Below are 20,189 nucleotides of genomic sequence, written 5' to 3'. Positions count from 1 at the left end.
TTTTAGTCCTAGCACCTGTGCAGGCTTTTACTCCCATCAGCAAAAGTCATATTTCTCCAGTTAATATCCCTGCTACGTGTGTCTCACTTTCTGCATTCTTTCTGGCAGAGTACATGTGTCTGCCCCCCAGCGGGCTCATCCTGCATCCTATCAAACTGCTACCTGACCCTTCCACCTCCTGTGCTGCCCACTCACAATGTCAGGAACAGCTTGGATTACATTAAGTTGCAGTACAATTAACTGCAAGTGAAAGGGATTAACGTTCACCAAATACATGGAGTGTCTTCTTCCCTCCCTACTAGGAAACCCAGTTTTGCAGTCACAGGGACTCTGGTTTGTCCTCTCCCCTGTGTTTGAATGAAAGGGAAAAAATGGTGGGAAATCGAAGACAGTTTAAAAAAACAAAACAGAACAAAACTCATATATATATATCTTATATATATATGTAATTAAAAAACAAAAACGCACGCACACACCAAAAAAAAAAAAAAAAACAGCACTGAAAAGACTGAAAACAAAATAGATGTCCAGGGAGAAGAATCAGGAGACAGCCCAGGACACAAAATCAACTCTTACCTTCCGTGTGTACCTGTGCAAGGTGAGTGCAAAAGTTGGAGGGACTGACACCACTGTAGTCAAGCTGCAAAAACCACTTTCTTATCGTTCTGGTTCAAACGGTGGCTCTTAACATGCTCTTCTCTCCAGCTTCTGTTTGGTTACTAATCCTTACTGCACAGGAAAAGGAGAGTTGGGTTTCATTTAACCCCTTCAGCCTCTAAGTTTCTTCACAAGTGTTTTCTCTTTTGCTTGGGAAAGTCAGAGTTGTAATCATGCATGCGTGCATGCATGATGTGGAGTTGTTTCTAGCTCCTGTAGTCTGTGTTGTAAGCACACACGTTGGCTCTAAACAGTGCCTTAAGTTATTGAAGGGGTGGAGCCCTTTATAACTAGTTGTATTTTAGCTGCAGGCAGCATATCAAAAGTGAGACAGTTATCCACAGATCCCTTTGGTACTCATTTCTGTAAGTTCCTAACTCTATTAGTTAATTTAACATTTCCTTTAAAACTAAAGCCTGAATCACAGTTCACAGATATTATTTTGACCAAAGAAAGTCCGAGCTTAAATAAAATTCACAGCTAGATCTGGCTCTAGGCAGAGTTAAGCAGATTCCCAAGGTCTGAAAATACCAGCAGTTTGGATACAGATATGAATTTAACCAAAGACAATGGCAGCTCAGGTTTCTCTGTTTTTGCCTCTAACAAATGCCACGCTATTCAGATACCCTCTGAAAAATCCCATGAAGGAACGATTTAGCAATAGAAAAACTGCCCAGGGAACACAAATCTAGCTGGATGCATTACAAGAAAAACTTGTGCTGTTAATCATGTGGATAGTGGAGAAATCATTGCATAACAACTTACATGTTACTGTTGTTGTTTTATCTAGAAAACAGATTGTTTTCCCCCTCTGTTGATTTTTTCCTCTGCATAGTATAAAATATTGAAATACAAAGGTCACCGATCTATAAAAATAGATCCTGGTCCAGCAATTATAACAGCTGCCAGCATTTCAACCCTACTTAAAAAATACTGTGACAGAAGTCTCCAAGATTATGACAAAATCTTTAAAGTCTCAGGTTTGGGTTGGTCTTTTTGCTTGCCTTCCAGTGTTAGAGTCCTTTTTCATCAGCAGTTCATTTGAAACAACAAGAAACAGAACCTTGCTTTCAAAAGGAAAGCTGAAGCTTCTGCCTTCTGCTAACTCCACGTGCTCGATCTACAAGGAAGATATCAAAAGTGCAATGAAATATCCAGAACTGGTATCACTGCTCTCTTCTCGACCAAGTTACTGCTTTTGATAAAAAGAGACAATAACCTTGGCAATTGTTGACAAGCCTAGACAGCTCCAAACTGAAAAGAAGCTTCTAACAATGTTATAAATGCTCCAGGTGACACAGAAGCACGTACACTACAGCAAGCAATTTTATTCAAAGGCTACAGCTGTTTTAATCCCTACTGGTCAATCCCTGTCTGGCAACAAGCTACAAAAGGTACAAGCTACAAAAAGTACTCAGATCCTATGGTTACACATGCCATGTGGGACGGAGTTCAAATAAAGTCACATCTTTTACACATGCAAAAGCAATCCTGTACTTTCCTGCCCCAGCTAGCTCTGCCACAATAAACAAAGTCTACGGGATAAACTCTAACAGGAAAACCAGCACAAAAGGTCAGTACCTCCAACAACAAGAAGGGGGGCTCCAAAGTTTTAAAGATACGACATACCCCAGGGGAGCATCTAATGGTGGTGCTGATGCATGGCTACCTATGCTCCCCCTGTCAGAAGAGACAACAATTGTACACTGTTAATGTCTAATTAAGAATATAGAGACTACTGTCTTTCCACTTTACAATCAGATTTTCCTTTAAGAAAAATTTCTTTGGGCCCTTCCTTTCTATCAGAAAGATGCTACAGCATCTTATGCTTTTTCTTTACACACCCTTTACTCTTAACTGGCCCTTGGCTACTGCCATGCTGCCAGCTGTCACAATGATATCCCAAGCTTCATGATATCCAACCCCCACAAATACCAGGCTGAACCCTTGGCCTTATATGAATAAACCACGCTTTCAGATCAGTTCAAAGTTTTTAGTGTATATCATTAGGAAGAAAAGACTTGAAATTGAGTCCTAAAGGTTTGAAAGTTAATAGGGAAAGAAAACAGCTCCAGATGAATTTACAAAAACCTCATTCTTAAAATTTCTTCTCACAGCAGCAGGACCCTTATTGAATGATTTTTTGGAAATATCAAGTTTAGTAATGTCCTTGTGGTTCTCCTGCTCTTGCTGATAGTTATAAGGCTACAAAGGAGTTTAGAAACAGGGAAAATGTGACTGCCCCTGCTGGAATCTAGCCAGGACACATCCGAAGAACAGCTGTGCCTACTGCACTAAAGCAGATACTGCGTAAACACATCTGGATTTATTTTTAACCCCATAAAACCTTAATAGATAACCTGCTAAGATGCTGAAATAACAAGAAGTGACCAGAGTTTTACTGCAACTAAGCAGCATGAAACATTGATGAAACTCCTTTTATTAAGGGAAGAAATGGAAAAGTCTGCTCATACTTCCTGGTTACCAGCAGAGACATGACAAAATCAGAACCTATTCAGGAGGGATTTGAACTCAAGACCCGTCCTTACCAGGAAAAAGACAATGCAAATATGAAATAAACCTTTGCCCTGCAGCTCTAAAGAATGTTTTGCGTGTGTACCTTTTCTCCGTGAGAAGGGACATTATCCCTGTGTTGAAATTACGTTCATCATGTGCCATTTAGTAAAAGTACGATAATCTACTGATTCAGGACCATTCTTGTCCCTTGATAATTGATAAGACACCCACAATTCACTATGGAGTGAACACAGTCAGGACCAAAGGCATTTCCCTCTTGCCACTAGCTCTAGCCAGATGGGTAGCCCACAGGCAATGGCATCTGGGTGTTATGGATGAGATCATCCAGAAGAATCAGTTAAGGTGAATGCACAGTAAATAGGTGTTGCTGAACAAGATATCCCTCCTAAGCCCATCAGTGAAGTGCTTCTGGCAAGAAGCAATCTCTACAGCAGTTGTAATGCTGGGATTTCAACAGTTACACAGAGGTCAGCAGTAAGACTTCTGCTTTCTTTTATTGTACTCCAAAATTACCTTTCACAGAAAGAAACCACCAAGATTCCTTACTGCCGGAGGCTGTTTTCAAAGAATATCTAAAGATTTGCTTGCTTTACTGGACACAGCTCCTCTCTAACTAGTTAAGGCTGTCTAGCACTTTTACAGCATCATCTGTTTTATTTTTATCTTCAAGCAGCATTGTTTCTGTTTTTTCAACTAGAAACCCAGTTGGGTTCAAGTCAGGAAATTTAGGTTCTATTCTCAGGTATCCCATAACTTACCGGGCAAAATATTTTTCAGAGAAGCTGGTTCTCAATGAGATAATGTGAATTCAGTTCAGGCTGGCTTTAAAGCACTGGTATCCAAGAAATTCAGATGAGACTCACAAAGCCTCCAGAAGAGAAGCTCATCTCAGTGGCTTGGGCATTCTCCCCAGGAAGTGAAGGATCTGTGTTCAGTTTGTTTAGGAGATCTGAACCTTCCAGGACTCTACTGTGATCAGGAAACCATGGCATAGAGACACATTACAAACTGTTTTTCTTGATCTCTCCTTTAGTCCTTTAGCCAAAGAGAAAGGATCTGTGATGTTATGGTTATGTTAGGTCACACGCTTAGAAATGGGATGTTTGCTTCCACTTTGATTTCAAATTAACAACCAATTTCTCAGGTAAGTGCTGTAGCCTAACCAAAGGAAACTGACAGCCATTCACATGCTTTGGCCTAGTGCTTTAGGGCATTTTATTCAGGACGTATCTTCAAATTCTTTTGAGCACGTGATACCACTAAGCTGTAATCTGACATTCCAGGTAAGCGTGCTGATGCCTGAATGACAAAGGGATGTCAAACCAAGTCCACTGCTACCAGGGACACTGCAGCACATCACTCCTTCTATCGGGTGCACAGGGGGCTGAAAACAAGAGGCTTCAGCTCACTCTGAAAAGCAAGCATCTCTTGACATACTAAATTCTTTTCTTCTTACATTTTAAAGAAAAGGCAGAATAGACAAATTTGATTCAATCTGAACTTTTTTCAAATTTGCATAGAGCACTAGTAACTCAGTTCTTCCCAGCCTCCTACTCACTATCACAGGATAGGCATGTCATTTAACCCTCTCAATCACAGCCTCTCGGTACATAGAATGAAAACCCATTGCTAACCCTTCAGGAAAGAAGGCTCAATTTCATGTCCAAGAGACATTGCGAAGTCCTTACAGGAAAGCCAGAAAGTACATTACAAGGCTACACACCAATCAGCTCTGCTGTACAACTCAGCTGCATCAAAGCCTGTTATCCCCTTGCAGTAACTCTTGCACTGCTCCCTCTCTCCCCTCCAGAGACCAAGAACTCTTCAAGTTCTGAGGACTTTGTAGAGCAGTTATCCAGTACATCTTCAGTACAGGTACTGCTACTAGCAGAAATAATTTTGTTGTTGTTTGCCAGCATTCAGTTCTGCACAAGTTCTGCTGGAGACACTGTATTTCTGAAATCTGGAGATCTTTCCAAAGGCAGGTTTTCATGAAGCGCTGATATGTAACAAAATAAGTATCATACAGGGCTCTTTCACCTCTTTCATACAAAGGTCTTAGAGCTGTGCTTTTGTGAAGTTTTGGGGACTTCTAGGTGACTTTTGAGAGATTTTCCTCATGTTTTCCAGGAAGAAGCACACTTTTCCTTGCTCTAAGGGTCAGTAAGAGAGTACTCCCCAACAAGTTTGTGCTCCTCTTTATTTGTACACCTTAAAAATCCCAGGTTACCTCTAGCTTTTGATTTTTATTCAGCAACATGTGTTTTTGTTCAGTGTGAGCTACTAGCCCAGGATTCCCATCTATCTGTTTATGTGCTCGTGCGAATCATCCAACTCCCTCCCCCTCACCCAAGCACACTCTCTCCAAGCCACTTTGTCACTCACCTTGTCAGAGATTTCCTGTAATTAAGGTACCAGCTTCATTCCTATCCAGCCACCCTTCTTGGGCACTTCCATTTAATACAGCCCAGAACAGTGAAAACCAATGCAGTCATCAGTATTTTGCTACAATCTGTTCCAGGAACAGACCAACACTTGATCACAGACACTTGGCCTGATGGGTGCCCTTCTCTTAGTCCCTTCCTGACAACTAAGCCAATTACTGTTCTGCGCTCTCCAAGACCGACTTCAGATAAATTGGCTTTTTGAATTCAAACAATGAGGCACCTCTCTTCATCCTTTTCCAAGATGAAGGAAATGGTAAGCCTGTCACTTCATATTTATTTTTATTCTCATCCAAATCAGGCAAGGCTTCTATTCAGGCCAACTTTCTGAATAAGCTGATGATGCTACACACACATTCCAGCTCTTCATCCTTAGGCCATTTAAAGAAGAAAAGAAGCACAGACTGATAACATTGGTGTTCAAAAAGAAAACAGCTTCCATGTGCTGTGACTAATTCTAGACAAACTTCATTTTGAAAGACACTCCAATACGCTGCACCTCAGGATCCAAGCAAAGGCACTGGTCCATTGCTAAGACTGTACTTGGATACACAAAGATTTGCATATAAAAAACAGAGGGCCTACGCATAATGGAACTTAGACTGATTTCAAACCAGCCCGACCACTCCCAAGTTTAACCAGTGTAAGTAAATCCAGGATACAACTGAGTCTATTGGAAGGGTGTACAGGGTTATATTATTTTTTTCTACCATTGGATAATGCATCCTCTGTTTTTCCAAAGTCTCACCTCAAATCTTAGGATATTTAGGAAATTAGACACTTAGAACATTGCTAGTTATTAAGAAACTCATTAGAAGGCCACTGTAATCCCATTTTCTTTTTTTGTATCATGGATTTAAATATTGCGTAGGGCGAACTTGGCAGTCACACAGAGAATCTCATTTAGAGAGATTAACCTGAGGACACAGAGAGATCTGGAGGGTCTTCATTAGTCCACTCCTTGCTGCAGAGGATTTAAACTGGAATAATTATATTTAGCAAGCATACACATGCACACATAAAATAACACATACATGCATTAATTGAGGCAATGCCTTATCCAGAACAGACGTTCCCTCAGCTGTTTGTTTTCTTTTTATTGTTGATTTTACATGTTAATTATATATAAAAAGTAGAAGAAAGCACAGGTGGTAAAAAGATATGGGCTAGAAAATTAATTTCCAAAGAAAACATTTTTAGTTCTTACACAAACAAACATAGTAATGAATTATTTATTGTGCTCCCCAAGCTGTCACTGGTGAGCAAGGAGCAAAGGGTCAAGGCTGATCATTTATATTCAGATTAGAATTGGAAACATACAGGACAGACTCTGATCTCCCAAATGTTTTCTAGATATTTCAATCTGCTTCACCCAAAAAAGCAAAAATTGAAGTTTAGAGTACACAGATTTAACAAATTACATTGTCACAGCTCCTACTTACAGTGATTCACAGAGAAAGCTGTTCCCCATGGATGTCCCAGTGCCCTGACTGCCAAACAAATAGCAGCCCTCTACTCAGGTCTGGCCCAGAGCTCAGCCAAATTAATGTGAAGATTTTCATTTTCAAAAGCTTTGGATCAGGCCCAGACTGAAGTGGCAGAGGGCAGAGCAGAGAAGGAACAATAACTAACTAATTCTAGGCCCGATCTTGGTCTTATAATCAATGACAAAACTATATATATTTTCTCCAGTGGTGGACTGAATCCTAAAATGTCTCGCTAAACTGTCCTGCCCTTGCCTGAAGCTCTACAGGGTAACCAAAGCAGCCAGGCTTCCCTTTCCCCCTGGTGATGACTCCCTGCTCTCACTATGGTTAGCCTCCCCCTCTCCAGCACAGTGTGCCTGTGTTCCTGATGAAACACAGACCCCGAGTCCCTCAAAAATAGAAACAGCATCCCTGCTTCTCCCAAACTTCGGTCCTTGCAAGGGGAGGGAGCTTGCCAGGAAGAGATAACAATACAGCAAAGCTTTGAAGGGAAGAAGGAAGCTGACTACATCACAGCTAACATGAAGAAAGATCCTCCTGGAACTATTCCAGCTCTTCTCTGTTTAAACATTCAGGCTTTTTTCTCGCAGCAATCTCTCCAGACTCCCCCCAGAGATCTCCTGCTATTCACTGTGCAGTCAAAAGTCACCTGCTCTTAGCTGGGCTTGGCACTGACTACCCCAAATGCCATTTAGGAGAGACAGGAGAGAAAAGTTGAAAGCAAAACTTCTGACAAGCAATTCCCACTCCCATGCCCCAAATACATTTATCCTTCTAATTCCCAGTCCATTTATACACATTATTTCTGCTTAAGAAAAGTAATTCCAGTGCCAAAACATGTTCTTTGGTTTAAAAAGTGTTATATTCAGCAGAGGTTTAACTCTAGCATGCTAAACATGGAGTCATTAAGATTTAGCTCTATTGAAATGGAAATTGAGACAGAAACCTTTCCAGTTCTTATACTTCACTTTGGAAATGTAAGACGATAGGAGTGACTGTAATAGCATTAAAAGATCCTCTGGACCAACATGCCCTTGATAGAAAGAACTTGGAAGCACGAGGCACAATGTTAGCTCTCATCGAGGTCTTCCAGTGTCAGGCAGCAAGGAAGCTGACACCCAGCTAAGGGCAGCATCACAGCCTGGCTGTGCACAGAGAAAAGCTAGCAACGAAATAGAGCAACGGGGGCTGTCAAGATGATGATGATCCTTCTCTCTGTCTTGACAGACACAGCACAGCTCTTCAGTGGCTCAAGGCAGAGACAGTTCTTTTCCCAGGTTCTGTCCTTGTGCAACCCCCACGGGGCATGAGAAGGTGCCCAGATCCTGGCGGTGTTGCTGTACGCCTATGGCTCATGTTTCTGACAAGGGATTCTGGAATGAGATTTCCCTCCCGGCATAATGAGGTATTTAGTCATTAACAAAGAGCCTTCTGGGGCAGAATTCCAGCTGTGTCTGAGATCTTGCCTCCACAAAGATTTTTTTTTTCCCTGTGCAAAGGTTTAGTCTGAGGAGGAAGGGAAAGGGTTGCTTTAAAATACCAGTCCAGGGATTTTTGGTTGCAGCAGTCAAAGGTTTCTGTTTATTCTTAGACCAGGTTAAGATATCTCTTCCTTCTCTCTCCTGCTGCTTCACAGCTGCCGGTTGAGCTTCTGTGCTTGCCGCTCCTTTGCCTCAAAGGCAAACTTGGTGTCCTGCAACTGGGCAATAGCCTCCTTGGCTTCCTTCAGGTCCTGACAGATGTGCTCGTACTTCTCTGTCAACTCCTTGTTCTCTCGGCGCAGTTCCTGCACCACCTGGTTCACCTCCTCCGTCTGCTTGGTGCAGTGGATCTTCAGCTGCTCTACCTCAGAGAGCATGATCTCCATGTTCTTGACCAGTGACTCCAGCTTCTCTTTGGACATGGTGTCAGGATCGGTTCTATTCGGTCGGCCTAACCCAAACCCAAAAGGGACAAAGATAGCCACCCTGTGTAACATGCACCGGGGAAGCCTAGCACTCAGTCTTGTGCTCTCTTTTTATACTCCCTCCCGCTCCTCCCTTCCCTTCCCCAAAGTGTCTCTAATCTTCTTTGCTTCGTTAATCTACTTATTTTTATTGCGCTGGAGAACGGCTGACAACCCCGCAGTAACATATGTGCTGTGCAGCAAAAGCCAGAGCAATAATGAGACTCTACGCAGCCTGCCATAGAAAAACAGCTTTCATCTGAAGAATTCTCTTGGGAAGCCCTTGTAGTGCCCATTAAAGTACAAAGAGAACTCTTCAAGCCAGACACCTACTCCAGTCCTGCACAGTCAGTCCCAAGAGTACAGCCTGACTTTCATCTTACATATATTGAGATAAGCAAGCTTACAGCAATATAAGCCAAGTGTAGGCAAAGAAGAGAAATAGTGTCAGTTTCTTTTCCTCGCTCCTAATCCTAAATTTGGAGGAGATGAAAGGAAAAAAACGGTCTTCCTTTCTTTCAGAAGAAGCTCAGTCCAACAAGTAACTCCACAATCGCCTGTATCCAATCTTTTATTGAAGGAGTTCATGAACTTTATTTTTGCAGTTATCACAATCAGTGGCTACCCCAGTTACCATTATCATCAGTAGTTGGGCCATGTACCACTTCAAGGTGACTTGTATTCCTTTAATGTCAAGCAGGCTAGAAATAATAAACTCTGGTTTCATTCCTCTTCTGAAGTCTTTTCAGCTTTACCAGTGACCCTAGCCCCTGAGGTGGCATGCTAAGTGACCTAACAAAAGGCCTCCCAGGCTACTTCCAAGACGTTGCCAGGTGCTGCCTGAACACACACAAATTTCTTCCTGGACACACGTCACCCACAGGTCTCAAACTGCTGTTGAACACTGCTCTGTGAACCTGTGAGAACTAGGACTGAGCTACGTCAGCCCCACAGTACACTGATTACTCAGGTCATACCAGGCATCAGGATGATCCCAGCAGCCACAAGGGATTGAGAGAGTCTGTCTGACTTTCTGAAGTTTGACCCGGACTTTCTTCTGTATTCACTTAATTAATGCACTTGCCTAGACAATAAGATTCTTTAATTCATCAGAGATCTGATGTAACAACACTATTCTTGAACAATTAGTTCAGTTGAAAAGAAGGTGTTATTGTGTGTGGCTCTCCAAGACAGAACCCTTGCAATTAAGCACGGAGGGCGCAGACCACAGCAAAGACAAGAGGACAGCAAGTTGTCCAAGGGCAAGCCTAAGGAAGGCCAGACAAGAACGGCTCTCTCCTTCCTCCCTACATCAGGAACATTTACTCCAGGCTGAGCCTACATCTTTTCAAAAGCCCTCACCCTGTTCTACATACACACAGAAATGCAGTCTCATTTGCCATATATTACACACAAACACAGACCTGTCCTCACCTCGCAGGAGTTGCAGTCCAGTGCACAGTATTGCATGAGGGCCTTCATTCTTTCATACTCATTTGCAGGCAATTCCCTTAAAAAAGATCCCTAGGTAAGATCCTGTAGTCCAATCACATACACTCAACACTAGTTTGAATACACATGTTCACATACACAGCTCCCACAAATACCTGTTTCCTCCAGTCTTTAGCATTTAGCCACAAAATTGTTTGTTTTTTTCAAGTATAGAGACCTTCAGATGCTTCATCCCACAACTCATTCCTTCCTTGTCCCCTGCCAGGCTCAGAGAAATGAAGCTATTTCTTCCAGGGAATTTTACATCTCCAGCACTGGATGAAAGCACTGCTGGACACTGGCCAGCTCTGACAGCATTCAAAGGCCTGGGACTTCTCACAGCCGGAGGTTAAAGAGTCACTCACAAAGCCAGCCACCCTACTGCCTCTCACACAAGTGCACCAGTGGGGCCCTCTCGTAATGGCAGATGGAGTGCTTTGCACTGCACTTTGAAATGAGCAGAAAGAGCGACATCCTTCAGATGAAAAGAGAGTGGAAGATTCTAAACGTAATTAGAGTATGTCCTAAAGTCCTTGAAGAAACATTTGCACTGGCTGTCAGCCCAGGTCCCACGTGATGCACATGGCACTGGAACAGGCTGGAACACGTTGCAGCATTACAAAACAGCAGGTCTTCATTAGTGAAGAATTTTCCCTGTCTACACAACTGTACGCACGGCACCCAAACATTTTAAATCAAGCAGAATTACAATGATGTATAAAGGGAGTGCCACAGAGATAATTTACTTGGACATTAGTAATTGATACATCACCTCTCACTATATTACTCTCAAAATTATTTAAGTTGCCTTGGATACAGACAGAATCTTGGCAACAGAATCTGGGTACGAGACACTACCAAAATAACAATGTAACGTGAAAACAAGGAGTAGCATGAGAGGAGTTTCTAATGAAGAAAGATGGAAATCGTTACTACGATTGGTGTGATTCAAAATATTCTTTGATGGAGGAAGAATAGGAATTAAAAACATGCTCACGTAAATTGCAATGGGAGAACAATGTAAAAATCACTAGAGCTAGAGAAATACAGCAATGAGATTCTAACTATAGTGTTTGTTTTTTTTGTTTGTTTGTTTTATTTTATTTTTTTTTACCTTTAGTCAATGCTGGACTCAACTCTTGCAGAAGAACTGGAGGCAGAGGCAAACATCAATAAGTGGATTCATCTGGGAAAAATGCAGAACAGCATACCTGGGAAAAACAATTCAAACCACAAGAATTCAGTGCATAAGGACGCACACAGCAAACAGCAGAGTTAGGAGTGTAGGGGGAAATAACATGTTAGATGGTAATTTATGATATAACATATCAGGGAAAAATAATAAAGCACTGCTAGACTCTGTTATACAGAGGCATTGCACCATAGGGGGTGGAAGTCCCATCATCTTCTCCCTCCCTCTGCCCCACTGGAGGGGAAATTTAATGTTCCATTCTGGACATCTTATTATAAGGGACAACAAAACAGTTTGAAACTGAGACAAGTGACGAGAGAAGATGCTGATTTCAAAAAATCAGGGGATGCTAGGAAATAGGTTTAGGAAGGATTGAAAACTTCATGGCAAGATATTTCCAGGACAGTTTTCCAGTCATGCCCAGGTTCTCTGCATATTCTAGGGAAGATAGCTCCACTGAAAGAATGCTTCTGTAATAATTAAGGGCCTGACTGTGCACTCAGCACTATCAAAGCACCAATGACTTCTATGCACTCAGCCAAATGGTGCCTGTCTGGTTATTTCAGATTCATATTAAATCAGGAAAACTTATTGTTAAACCTCTCACTACAGTATAGACTACATTGAGAGACACCATTCCTAAAAACTATTGGCCCTCTCTTGCATGTTTTCCTCTACTCCACTATTCCCTCATGCACATGGATATACAAAAGCAGGAAAGACAGAGATAATTGTGAACAAAATAAGTGATCAACCATCGGGAACACTCCTGCTACTGTGGGCAGGAAGATTGTAGAAAGCACAGTGGTGCTTTCCCATAAGGGCTGGGAGCTACCACATCTGACTGCAATACCACACTTCACTATGCTGCTTTTAGCACTAGAAGCAAGTGAGAATATGAGGTTGCCAAGCTGAGCATGGTTCACATGAGGCACGTTTGTGTCTTCTTCACAGGTCTCTGGGCCAGAGAACCAACCGTTCCTGTTACCCAGAGGCAGGCACAAGCCAGAAATGCAGGTTTCTATCATGTGCATACCTCTGAGAGACTCTGAGGAGGAGATGCAAAATGCATACCCTTTAAATATGTTTGAAATCAGACCGCAGACATTCCAGTTTCTAGCTTATTTTAGAGAGGTTCTGGGAACATTTGTGGAACAAATCAGTAACCTATCTTACTCACTCTCCAGGGTTTTCTCAGCAACAGAAGGGGGACACAACTCACTAACCTAGATTTTTAAATGGGAAGAAAAAACTGCTAACCCCAACAAGGAAGGCTTTTAAACGTCTGTTCAGGCTGACAAAGCAAACCGCTCAGTATAAACCCTGAGGAATAAGAAGTACAGCTACAAACCAACATCTCATCTTCTCAGGCACACCCTTATAATACTCTTTCTGCTTGTAGTTTTTATCAGCCCCAGACAACAATGCAACATTCACAGAGCTGCAATGGGAGACAGCAATTTACTGCCTCATAGTAGCTGGTTTAAGCTTATCGTCCCCAGCTAGTAATGATCACTATTTTAGCAGTTTTTATTTATACATTCAGCATATCACTAGCTCTAGTGATAGCGTTAGAGCTCTCAACACTGTTTTCTCATGCAGCCTTTTCACTTATCCCTGGTTTATCCCCAGCAACCTGTCTCGCAGCCAGTGCAGTATGCGTAAGCTCTGTGCTTCACCACCTAGGAAGTCCACTTGGGTAAACTCATTACGCAAACAAACTCATTACAAGATTAAGTATAAAGAGCTCTCCTCTCTATAATTATAGTAAAACCATTAAAAAAAAAAAAACAAAAACACAACAACACTAAACAACAAGTAGCACCTGGAGGCACTGACCATTCCTGTAAGAGAGTGGGAGACATTTGTACCCAGCTGCTCTGTTTGTTTCTAAGAAAAGAAAAACACCATTACCGCATGTGTCAAAATATTCACTGTGCAAGACTGATATAACGATGATCTCACCCTGCAGAGCTTAAAGGCTGTTGAGAAAATCTGCTTTCTTATTAAAGCATGAGATTTAATTTTAGCTACTATTATAAGTATTAATCATATCTCACAGTATTTGGCAGAGTTTGAGCTGAGCTTGATGTAAAATTACATGATTTACAGACTTTGGTTTAAAACACTGTACTAAATGGATACCCACCCAAAATTCTGACCAAAATGCTTGACAAAAATCAGAATAGGATGCCTCAATATTACAACTGTCTGTAGAGCAGATTTACTGAATACAGAAGGACTTTTTTCCATTCAACCCCCATCTACTCACCAGTCAGAACAAAACATTTAAGATTCAACTTAGCATAATATGGCTGAGTAAAGAAAAACTGATGCCTTTAACAGAGCTATCCCCAAACTGGCATGTCTGAGAAATCAACTGGGTAATGTAAATAAATACCTAACAATGACAGGTTGCTTTTATAAACTGAAGAGAATCCCACTCTACCAGTATTTTTACCATCTAAGAAGAGGAAGAAAGAGTCACATCATGCCAAAAACCTATTGAAGATTTTTTTGGGGAAAAAAAATCCAAATTGGGTCAAAGTGTTGAAACCTTCAGATTAAATGAAACACTGAAAAATGTGAATTACTTTTTTTTTTTTTGAATATGTTAAGAATGTTTCAAAATAAAAGCTATTTTAAATTAAATATTTTCTTCAGAGTGTCAAATTGGAAGGGTTCCAGAGCCCCTCCAAACAGTTCTGGTGGGAAGACATCTTCCATCCCACCCAACCAGTCTTCTGGCAAGCACATTACACATTCAGCAAGCCAGCCTTCTGCTCTGACTCTGCAAAGCCATTGCAGAGGGATATTTGGATACCCAATTGCCCAGTACTTTACAAGAAGCTTGGATAAACCCTCTTTGTGAAAAAAAAAATAAAAACCCAGTTGTAATCTTCAGCAGACTTCATCTCCGTGAGAGCCAGTGCTGATCCCCGCATGCCTCAGCCTTCAACCTGAGATCACCCACAGTACCTCTCAAAAACTGATCTCCAGCTGCTCTTTTGGCTACCCTAACCCACAGGCAGGAGGACAAACCAAACCAAATTATATGCTGCTGGTGACCACGCTCAGCCAGCTCTGAGCAGGCCAGGGAGGCAGGTATCGGAGAAGAGGTTGGAGAGTGCATGGGGCCTGTGGGAAATGCTGTGGGATCCTGCAGGGGCTGGGAGTGCAAGGCTAGGCCAGGGACCGCATGAAACCAGCTGAGGGGATTTCATCCCCACAAACAGCACCACACCAAGCTTCATGGCATGTGCCCCAGCTGGGAAGTGCTCACTGCTCCCTCCCCACAGCGCCTGAGGCCAACACTGTGAAAAGGCAGGGAAAAGAGGAAGGAACCATCTTCCTCCATGCCTCAGTGTGCATGCGGGCCAGCCAGCACCTCCAAAGCTATATAATTACACTGACTGTCACAGACAGAGAAACAGGAGTAACAGTCAATGGTTTGTCTAAACACATCTTTCCACGTCATGTTGAAGTACGGGCTGCTAAAGAAATGGCAAGGAGCAAAAGCCTATTATCCATGATCAAAACTTTGTAGAGGAGCAATCAAATACTTATTCTTTTAAACTTGCAACTAACGAACCTTCTTTTATTTACTCTGCTGTCTAATTTGTCCTAAATACTGAGGGTCCATCTAGCCCGAACATGTGTACTTCAGGAAAAAAAAAAAAAAATCTCCAAACAGTTGCTATTATTCGGTACATACGAATCAAAATACTTGTTCAAACAGAACATGCATATTGCTTCTTATTTTAGGAGGTGAGGTTATGCAATCCAGTACTGTAGCCAGACTAAATCAAATAAATCAGCAATGGAAGAGATTTCAGTAATTACTGGGAAATCTGATCTGGTGAGAAGGAAGGTCTCGTTTAGTTCTGGATACATATGAACACTTTCACATCATTTTTGGTTTCAAATGCAAAATTCTATTATAATGATTATTTTAACATGACATTTAAAATTCTCTAGCTAAAATGACTTTCAAAAAAACTTGAAGAATTGTCAGTTTTCCACAGGTTTCTCTTGACACCACTACTAATTGTGCATTTAAGAATAAATCAGTTTGTATTATCCAAATACTTCAAGAAAATTTTAATTGCATTACCTTTTCAAGGGCTACAGACTTCACAGCAGTATACAGAAATGACTCAGCACTGCTTGTAAAGCCTCAGAGACTCTAAGGAATAGAAGCATTCAGGTTGAAAGGGCTTTCTTAAAAAGGATGCTTTCAAACTATGGGAGATCCATGAGAGTGGCAAGCTCTTGCCCAGAACAACCTAGGAACACTTTCATTTAGCCACCAAGACAAGGTGTCGGTGCCAAAAACTGGTATAAATGACGGCTAGCTTCCCAGGTGACAGTCCTCCTATTAGCTTATCATGAGATCTACCTCTCAGCAAATGCTAATCGAACACTATCAAAACAGACAAAAGCACTAAACTTCCTCAGAAAAAGCAGCATCTTTTCAGTGCTGTATCCCTAGTTCCCTGTCATACAAACAGCCATGACCATCTTTAAGTAGATTAAGTCCACAACAGCTTCATCTCCACAGGAAGTGGGATTAAAAGGTTTATTGCTACTATGACAACAGCCAGGTCCCACTGTTCTTAAAATAGTTTTAAAACCTTAGCAGTGACTGGAAATGTGTACGTCTCCCCTGTCGGATTCATCATGTACTAAGTACAGTCTTCCAAAAGGAAATCATATTTTATAACAGCCTACTTTTTTTTAAACATATATTTTTATCGTGCTCTTTAATCCGTTGTTCCGAACGCTAGGAATAGAAAGTGGTAAAAAAGGCACTGTGCTGCCATGTGGCTGTGATCACACTTTTAGAAGTGCTATTGCTGTAGACACCAGGAGGAGAAGCACCGCGCTCCCACTTCTGCTCCAATGCAGTGTTTGTTTCTTGCTCTGACTGTACCCAGCCCCTTACTGACCAGAACACATCCGGGACCAAACAGCCCACATGCTTGGTGTCGCCAGATACCAGCCGTTTCTGAGCTTCTTACACATCCTCCCCTTGACATCTGCAGGTATTCTGCTGCATCTCACGTTAAATGAGCTCCTCCTCAGGGGTTACAACGGAATGGAGAATTTGCTCGTTCTCAAATAGTTTGTGCCGGGGGCTTAAGTCTAACAATAACCTGATGGTACCAGGATGGCCTCCATTTGAGTATGCTATTCTATCAGTAATTAGCATTTTATTGTTGGGCATGGCTAAATAAAGTTTTGATTCAATTGGATATGCAGCTACTACATACGATGAACATCCAGCTGAGCTCTGAGGCATTCTCCGAGTACGTTCATGCTGACTTGTACAATGAAACGATAAGTACAGTGCTTAATTCTGATTGCAACACTACCAGGATCAAAGTGGGTAACCCTTATCTAAAACAACTGAAATCAGAAAATTAATATGAATACAGAAGCCTATTCATTACTCTAGACATTTTGGATTAAAAACATATTTCAAAACAAAGAAAAAGCACGTCTAATCCAATTATATTGGTGCCATCCATTAGTGTCTCTTGATGCCAAGCTGAAATCACCTTCCTACAGCAAATAAAACTTTAAAAAAAAGCAGACCAAATTCAGGTTTTAAGACTCAGGAAGCAATTGATCGTTTTCTTATAGAAAAAACAGTTGCTAGCTCCAGTCAATGAAGGCTGGTTCTTTTCTCCGCAGAGTTCACAAATTCTTGACATTTATAGACCAGAATTTGTCCTTAAGCACACTTTCAATTGCAAATTTTAGGTAATTTAAAAATACTACTACTCAGACCAAGCTGAATTCTCCATGCAAGCCAATGCTGTCAATAAAAGAAACTTACTTACCTATCCCTAAAAGATTACATTAAAAATGTAATGAAGTAAGAAAATAAATTGGTAATTAAGTTAGAATATTAGAATTATATCTCGAAGTTCAATGTTAACCTCAGTAAGATAAATTAAGCAATCCATGTATTCTGGCACTGCAATCCAACTGCAGTTGTGTCCTTCAACCACTACGCATTTAAAATTTACAGTAACTAAAGGAGGAAACCACTTAAAATCAATGTATTTTTTAAAATCTTTTAGGGTTTATCTATTCCCTAGAACCAAGTGCCCAACAAAGGCAGTTGCATCAGCAAATTGTTGAGCGCTTGCTTGACTTGAGGAAACAATCTAAATAGTGCAGATCTTTACTGAATACTTTTCTTCATGCAATTTGAAAAACTACAAGCTTCCTTTTTCTGTTCATGACAGGTGATTCACAATTATTTGTTCTGTTCGTGTTATCATATAATGGAAATTTTGTGTTTATGCAGAATCACAGATTTGTTTAGGTTGGAAGGGAGCTCTTGAGATCACCTAGTCCACCCTACCTGCTCAAGCAGGGTCAAGCTACAGCAGGTTGTCCAGGACTGTGTCCACTTGGGTTTTGAGCACCTCCACAGAGACTCCAAAACCACTCCGGGCAATCTGTTCCAGTGTTTGACAACACTCCAAGTTAAAAAAAATAAATAAATTGTTTTCTTATGCTCAGATTTTTTTTATTTTTTTAAAATTTGTGCCTATTGCCTTTTGTTAGTGGGCACTACTGAGAAGAGCCTGGTTCCCTTGACTTCATTGCCTCCCATCAGGTGTTAATATGCACTGGTAAGATCCCCCTGAGCCTTCTCTTCTCCATGCTAAACAGTCCCAGCATTCAGACTATCCTAAAATTAAAGATGTTCCAGCGCCTTAACCGTTTTTGTGGCCCTGTACTGGATTCAATCCAGTAAGTTCTATCTTTCTTGTACAGGGGAATCCAGAACTGGACACTCCAGATGCAGCCTAGCAGTGCTGAGCAGATGGGAAGGCTCACCTCCACTGACCTGTTGACAACATTCTTCCTAATGCAGTGCCCAGGATGCTATTGGACACCTTTGCTATAAGGGTGCACTGCAGGCTCATGGTCAGCTTGCTGTCCACCACGACCCCAAGGCCCTTCTCTGTGAGCTGCTTTCCAGCTGGTCAGCCTCCAGCAAGTACTGGTGCCTGGGATTACTCCTCTCCAGGTGCAGGGCTTTGCAACTCCCCTTGCTGAATTTCATGAGATACCTTTTGGCCCATGTCTCCAGCCTGCTGAGGTCCCTCTAAATGGCAGCACAGTTATCTGATGTATCAGCCACTCCTCTGTTTTGTATCATCTGCTAACTTGCTGAGGGTGCACTCCATTCCATTGTCCAGATCATTAATACACACGTTTAACAGTACTGACCCCCGTATCAAGCCCTGGGTTATACCACCAGTGTCTTACCTCCAGTTGGCTTTATGCTGCTGATCGCACCCCTCTGGACCTGGATGTTCTGCCAGTTTTCAATCCATCTCACTATCCACTTACCTAAACCACTGTCTGCTTGCCTGGTGATGATGCTATGGGAATACAGCATCAAAAGCTTTACTGAAGTCAAAGCTAACAACATGAACTGCTCTCCCATCATCCAGCAGCTAGCCACCACACTGTAGAAGGCAATGACATTACTCAAGCAACATTTGTCCTTTGAAGTCCATACTAACTACTCCCAATCAACTTCTTGCCCTTCATGTGTTTGGAAATGCTTTACAAAATCATTTTCTCCATCACCTTCCCAGGGACTGAGGAGAAGCTGACTGGCCTGTAGCTCGTCAAATCTTCCCTCTTGCCCTTGTTGAAGATAGAATTGATATTTGCTGTCTCCAGTCTTCGGGAACCTCTTCCAGCGGCCAAGACAATTCCAAGACTATAGAGAGTGGCCTTGCAGTGATGTCAGCCAGCTCCCTCAGCATTCCTGCATGCAACCTGCCAGGCCTCAGACTGCACATCCAGTAACTGGTCCCCTTCCTCCACCGACCGTAGGTCTACCTTCTTCCAGACTTTCCCTGTGGTCTCAGTGGCATGGGATTCCTTAAGGCCAGTCTTACCAACAAAGCCTGAAGCAAAGGCATTGACGCGGCCATCTTGGTGTCATTTGTCACTAGTTCCCCAGACCCATTCATCATGGGGCCCACCTCTTTTCCCTTTCAGTCTTTCTTATGCTGTTACTTACATAGCTGTAGAATCTTTCCTCGTTGCCTGTCACATTTCTTGCCAGATTCAACTCCAGATCAGCCTTGGTTTTCTTAACCCTATTGCTGCAAGACCAGACAGCAACTCTGTGCTCCTCCTGGGTCATCTGCCCCTGCTTCCACTTCTTGTACACTTCCTTTTTAAGTTTCAGTTCAGTTAGGAGCTCCTTGCTCATCCCTGCAGGCCTCCTGTGCTTGATTTTCTGCTTTTCAAGATGGATCTTGAGGTCTTCCATGCTGATCTTCTACACAGAGACAAGGCAATCCCCCAGAGAAATATCTTCAACAGTGGTCAGTCAGCTATGACAAATTTAACTTTGTAGTGAGTATTTCTCCAAAAGAAAACAAAAAATT

General features: G+C 42.0%; 1 protein-coding gene and 1 long non-coding RNA gene across 8 annotated transcripts in view; one reads left to right on the top strand and one right to left on the bottom strand.

Moving 5' to 3' along the window:
• PAPLN (papilin, proteoglycan like sulfated glycoprotein) overlaps window positions 1-20,189 on the bottom strand; it is a 71,540-nt gene that overhangs the window by 50,146 nt on the left and 1,205 nt on the right. The window contains exons 1-3 of one of the 7 annotated variants that reach the window (XM_080595979.1): window positions 19,817-20,094; window positions 11,677-11,773; window positions 577-729 (exon numbers count right to left, since the gene is read on the bottom strand). The gene's annotated coding sequence lies outside the window, so the exon portion shown is untranslated. Of the gene's footprint in view, window positions 1-576; window positions 1,312-11,676; window positions 11,774-19,816; window positions 20,095-20,189 lie in introns of those variants that run through there. The other 6 variants (XM_080595978.1, XM_080595966.1, XM_080595965.1 and 3 more) reach the window with 6 other exon arrangements.
• Window positions 458-9,119, top strand: LOC308196685. The gene is made up of 2 exons (XR_013952347.1): window positions 458-598; window positions 1,669-9,119. It is a non-coding gene; the product is annotated as an uncharacterized lncRNA (long non-coding RNA).

The sequence above is a fragment of the Anser brachyrhynchus genome (assembly GCF_964034855.1).
Source record: "Anser brachyrhynchus genome assembly, chromosome: 5".
Taxonomy (NCBI): Eukaryota; Metazoa; Chordata; class Aves; order Anseriformes; family Anatidae; genus Anser; species Anser brachyrhynchus.
The sequence above is the reverse complement of the archived record's forward strand: the minus strand, read 5'-3'. Positions and strand labels throughout refer to the sequence as shown.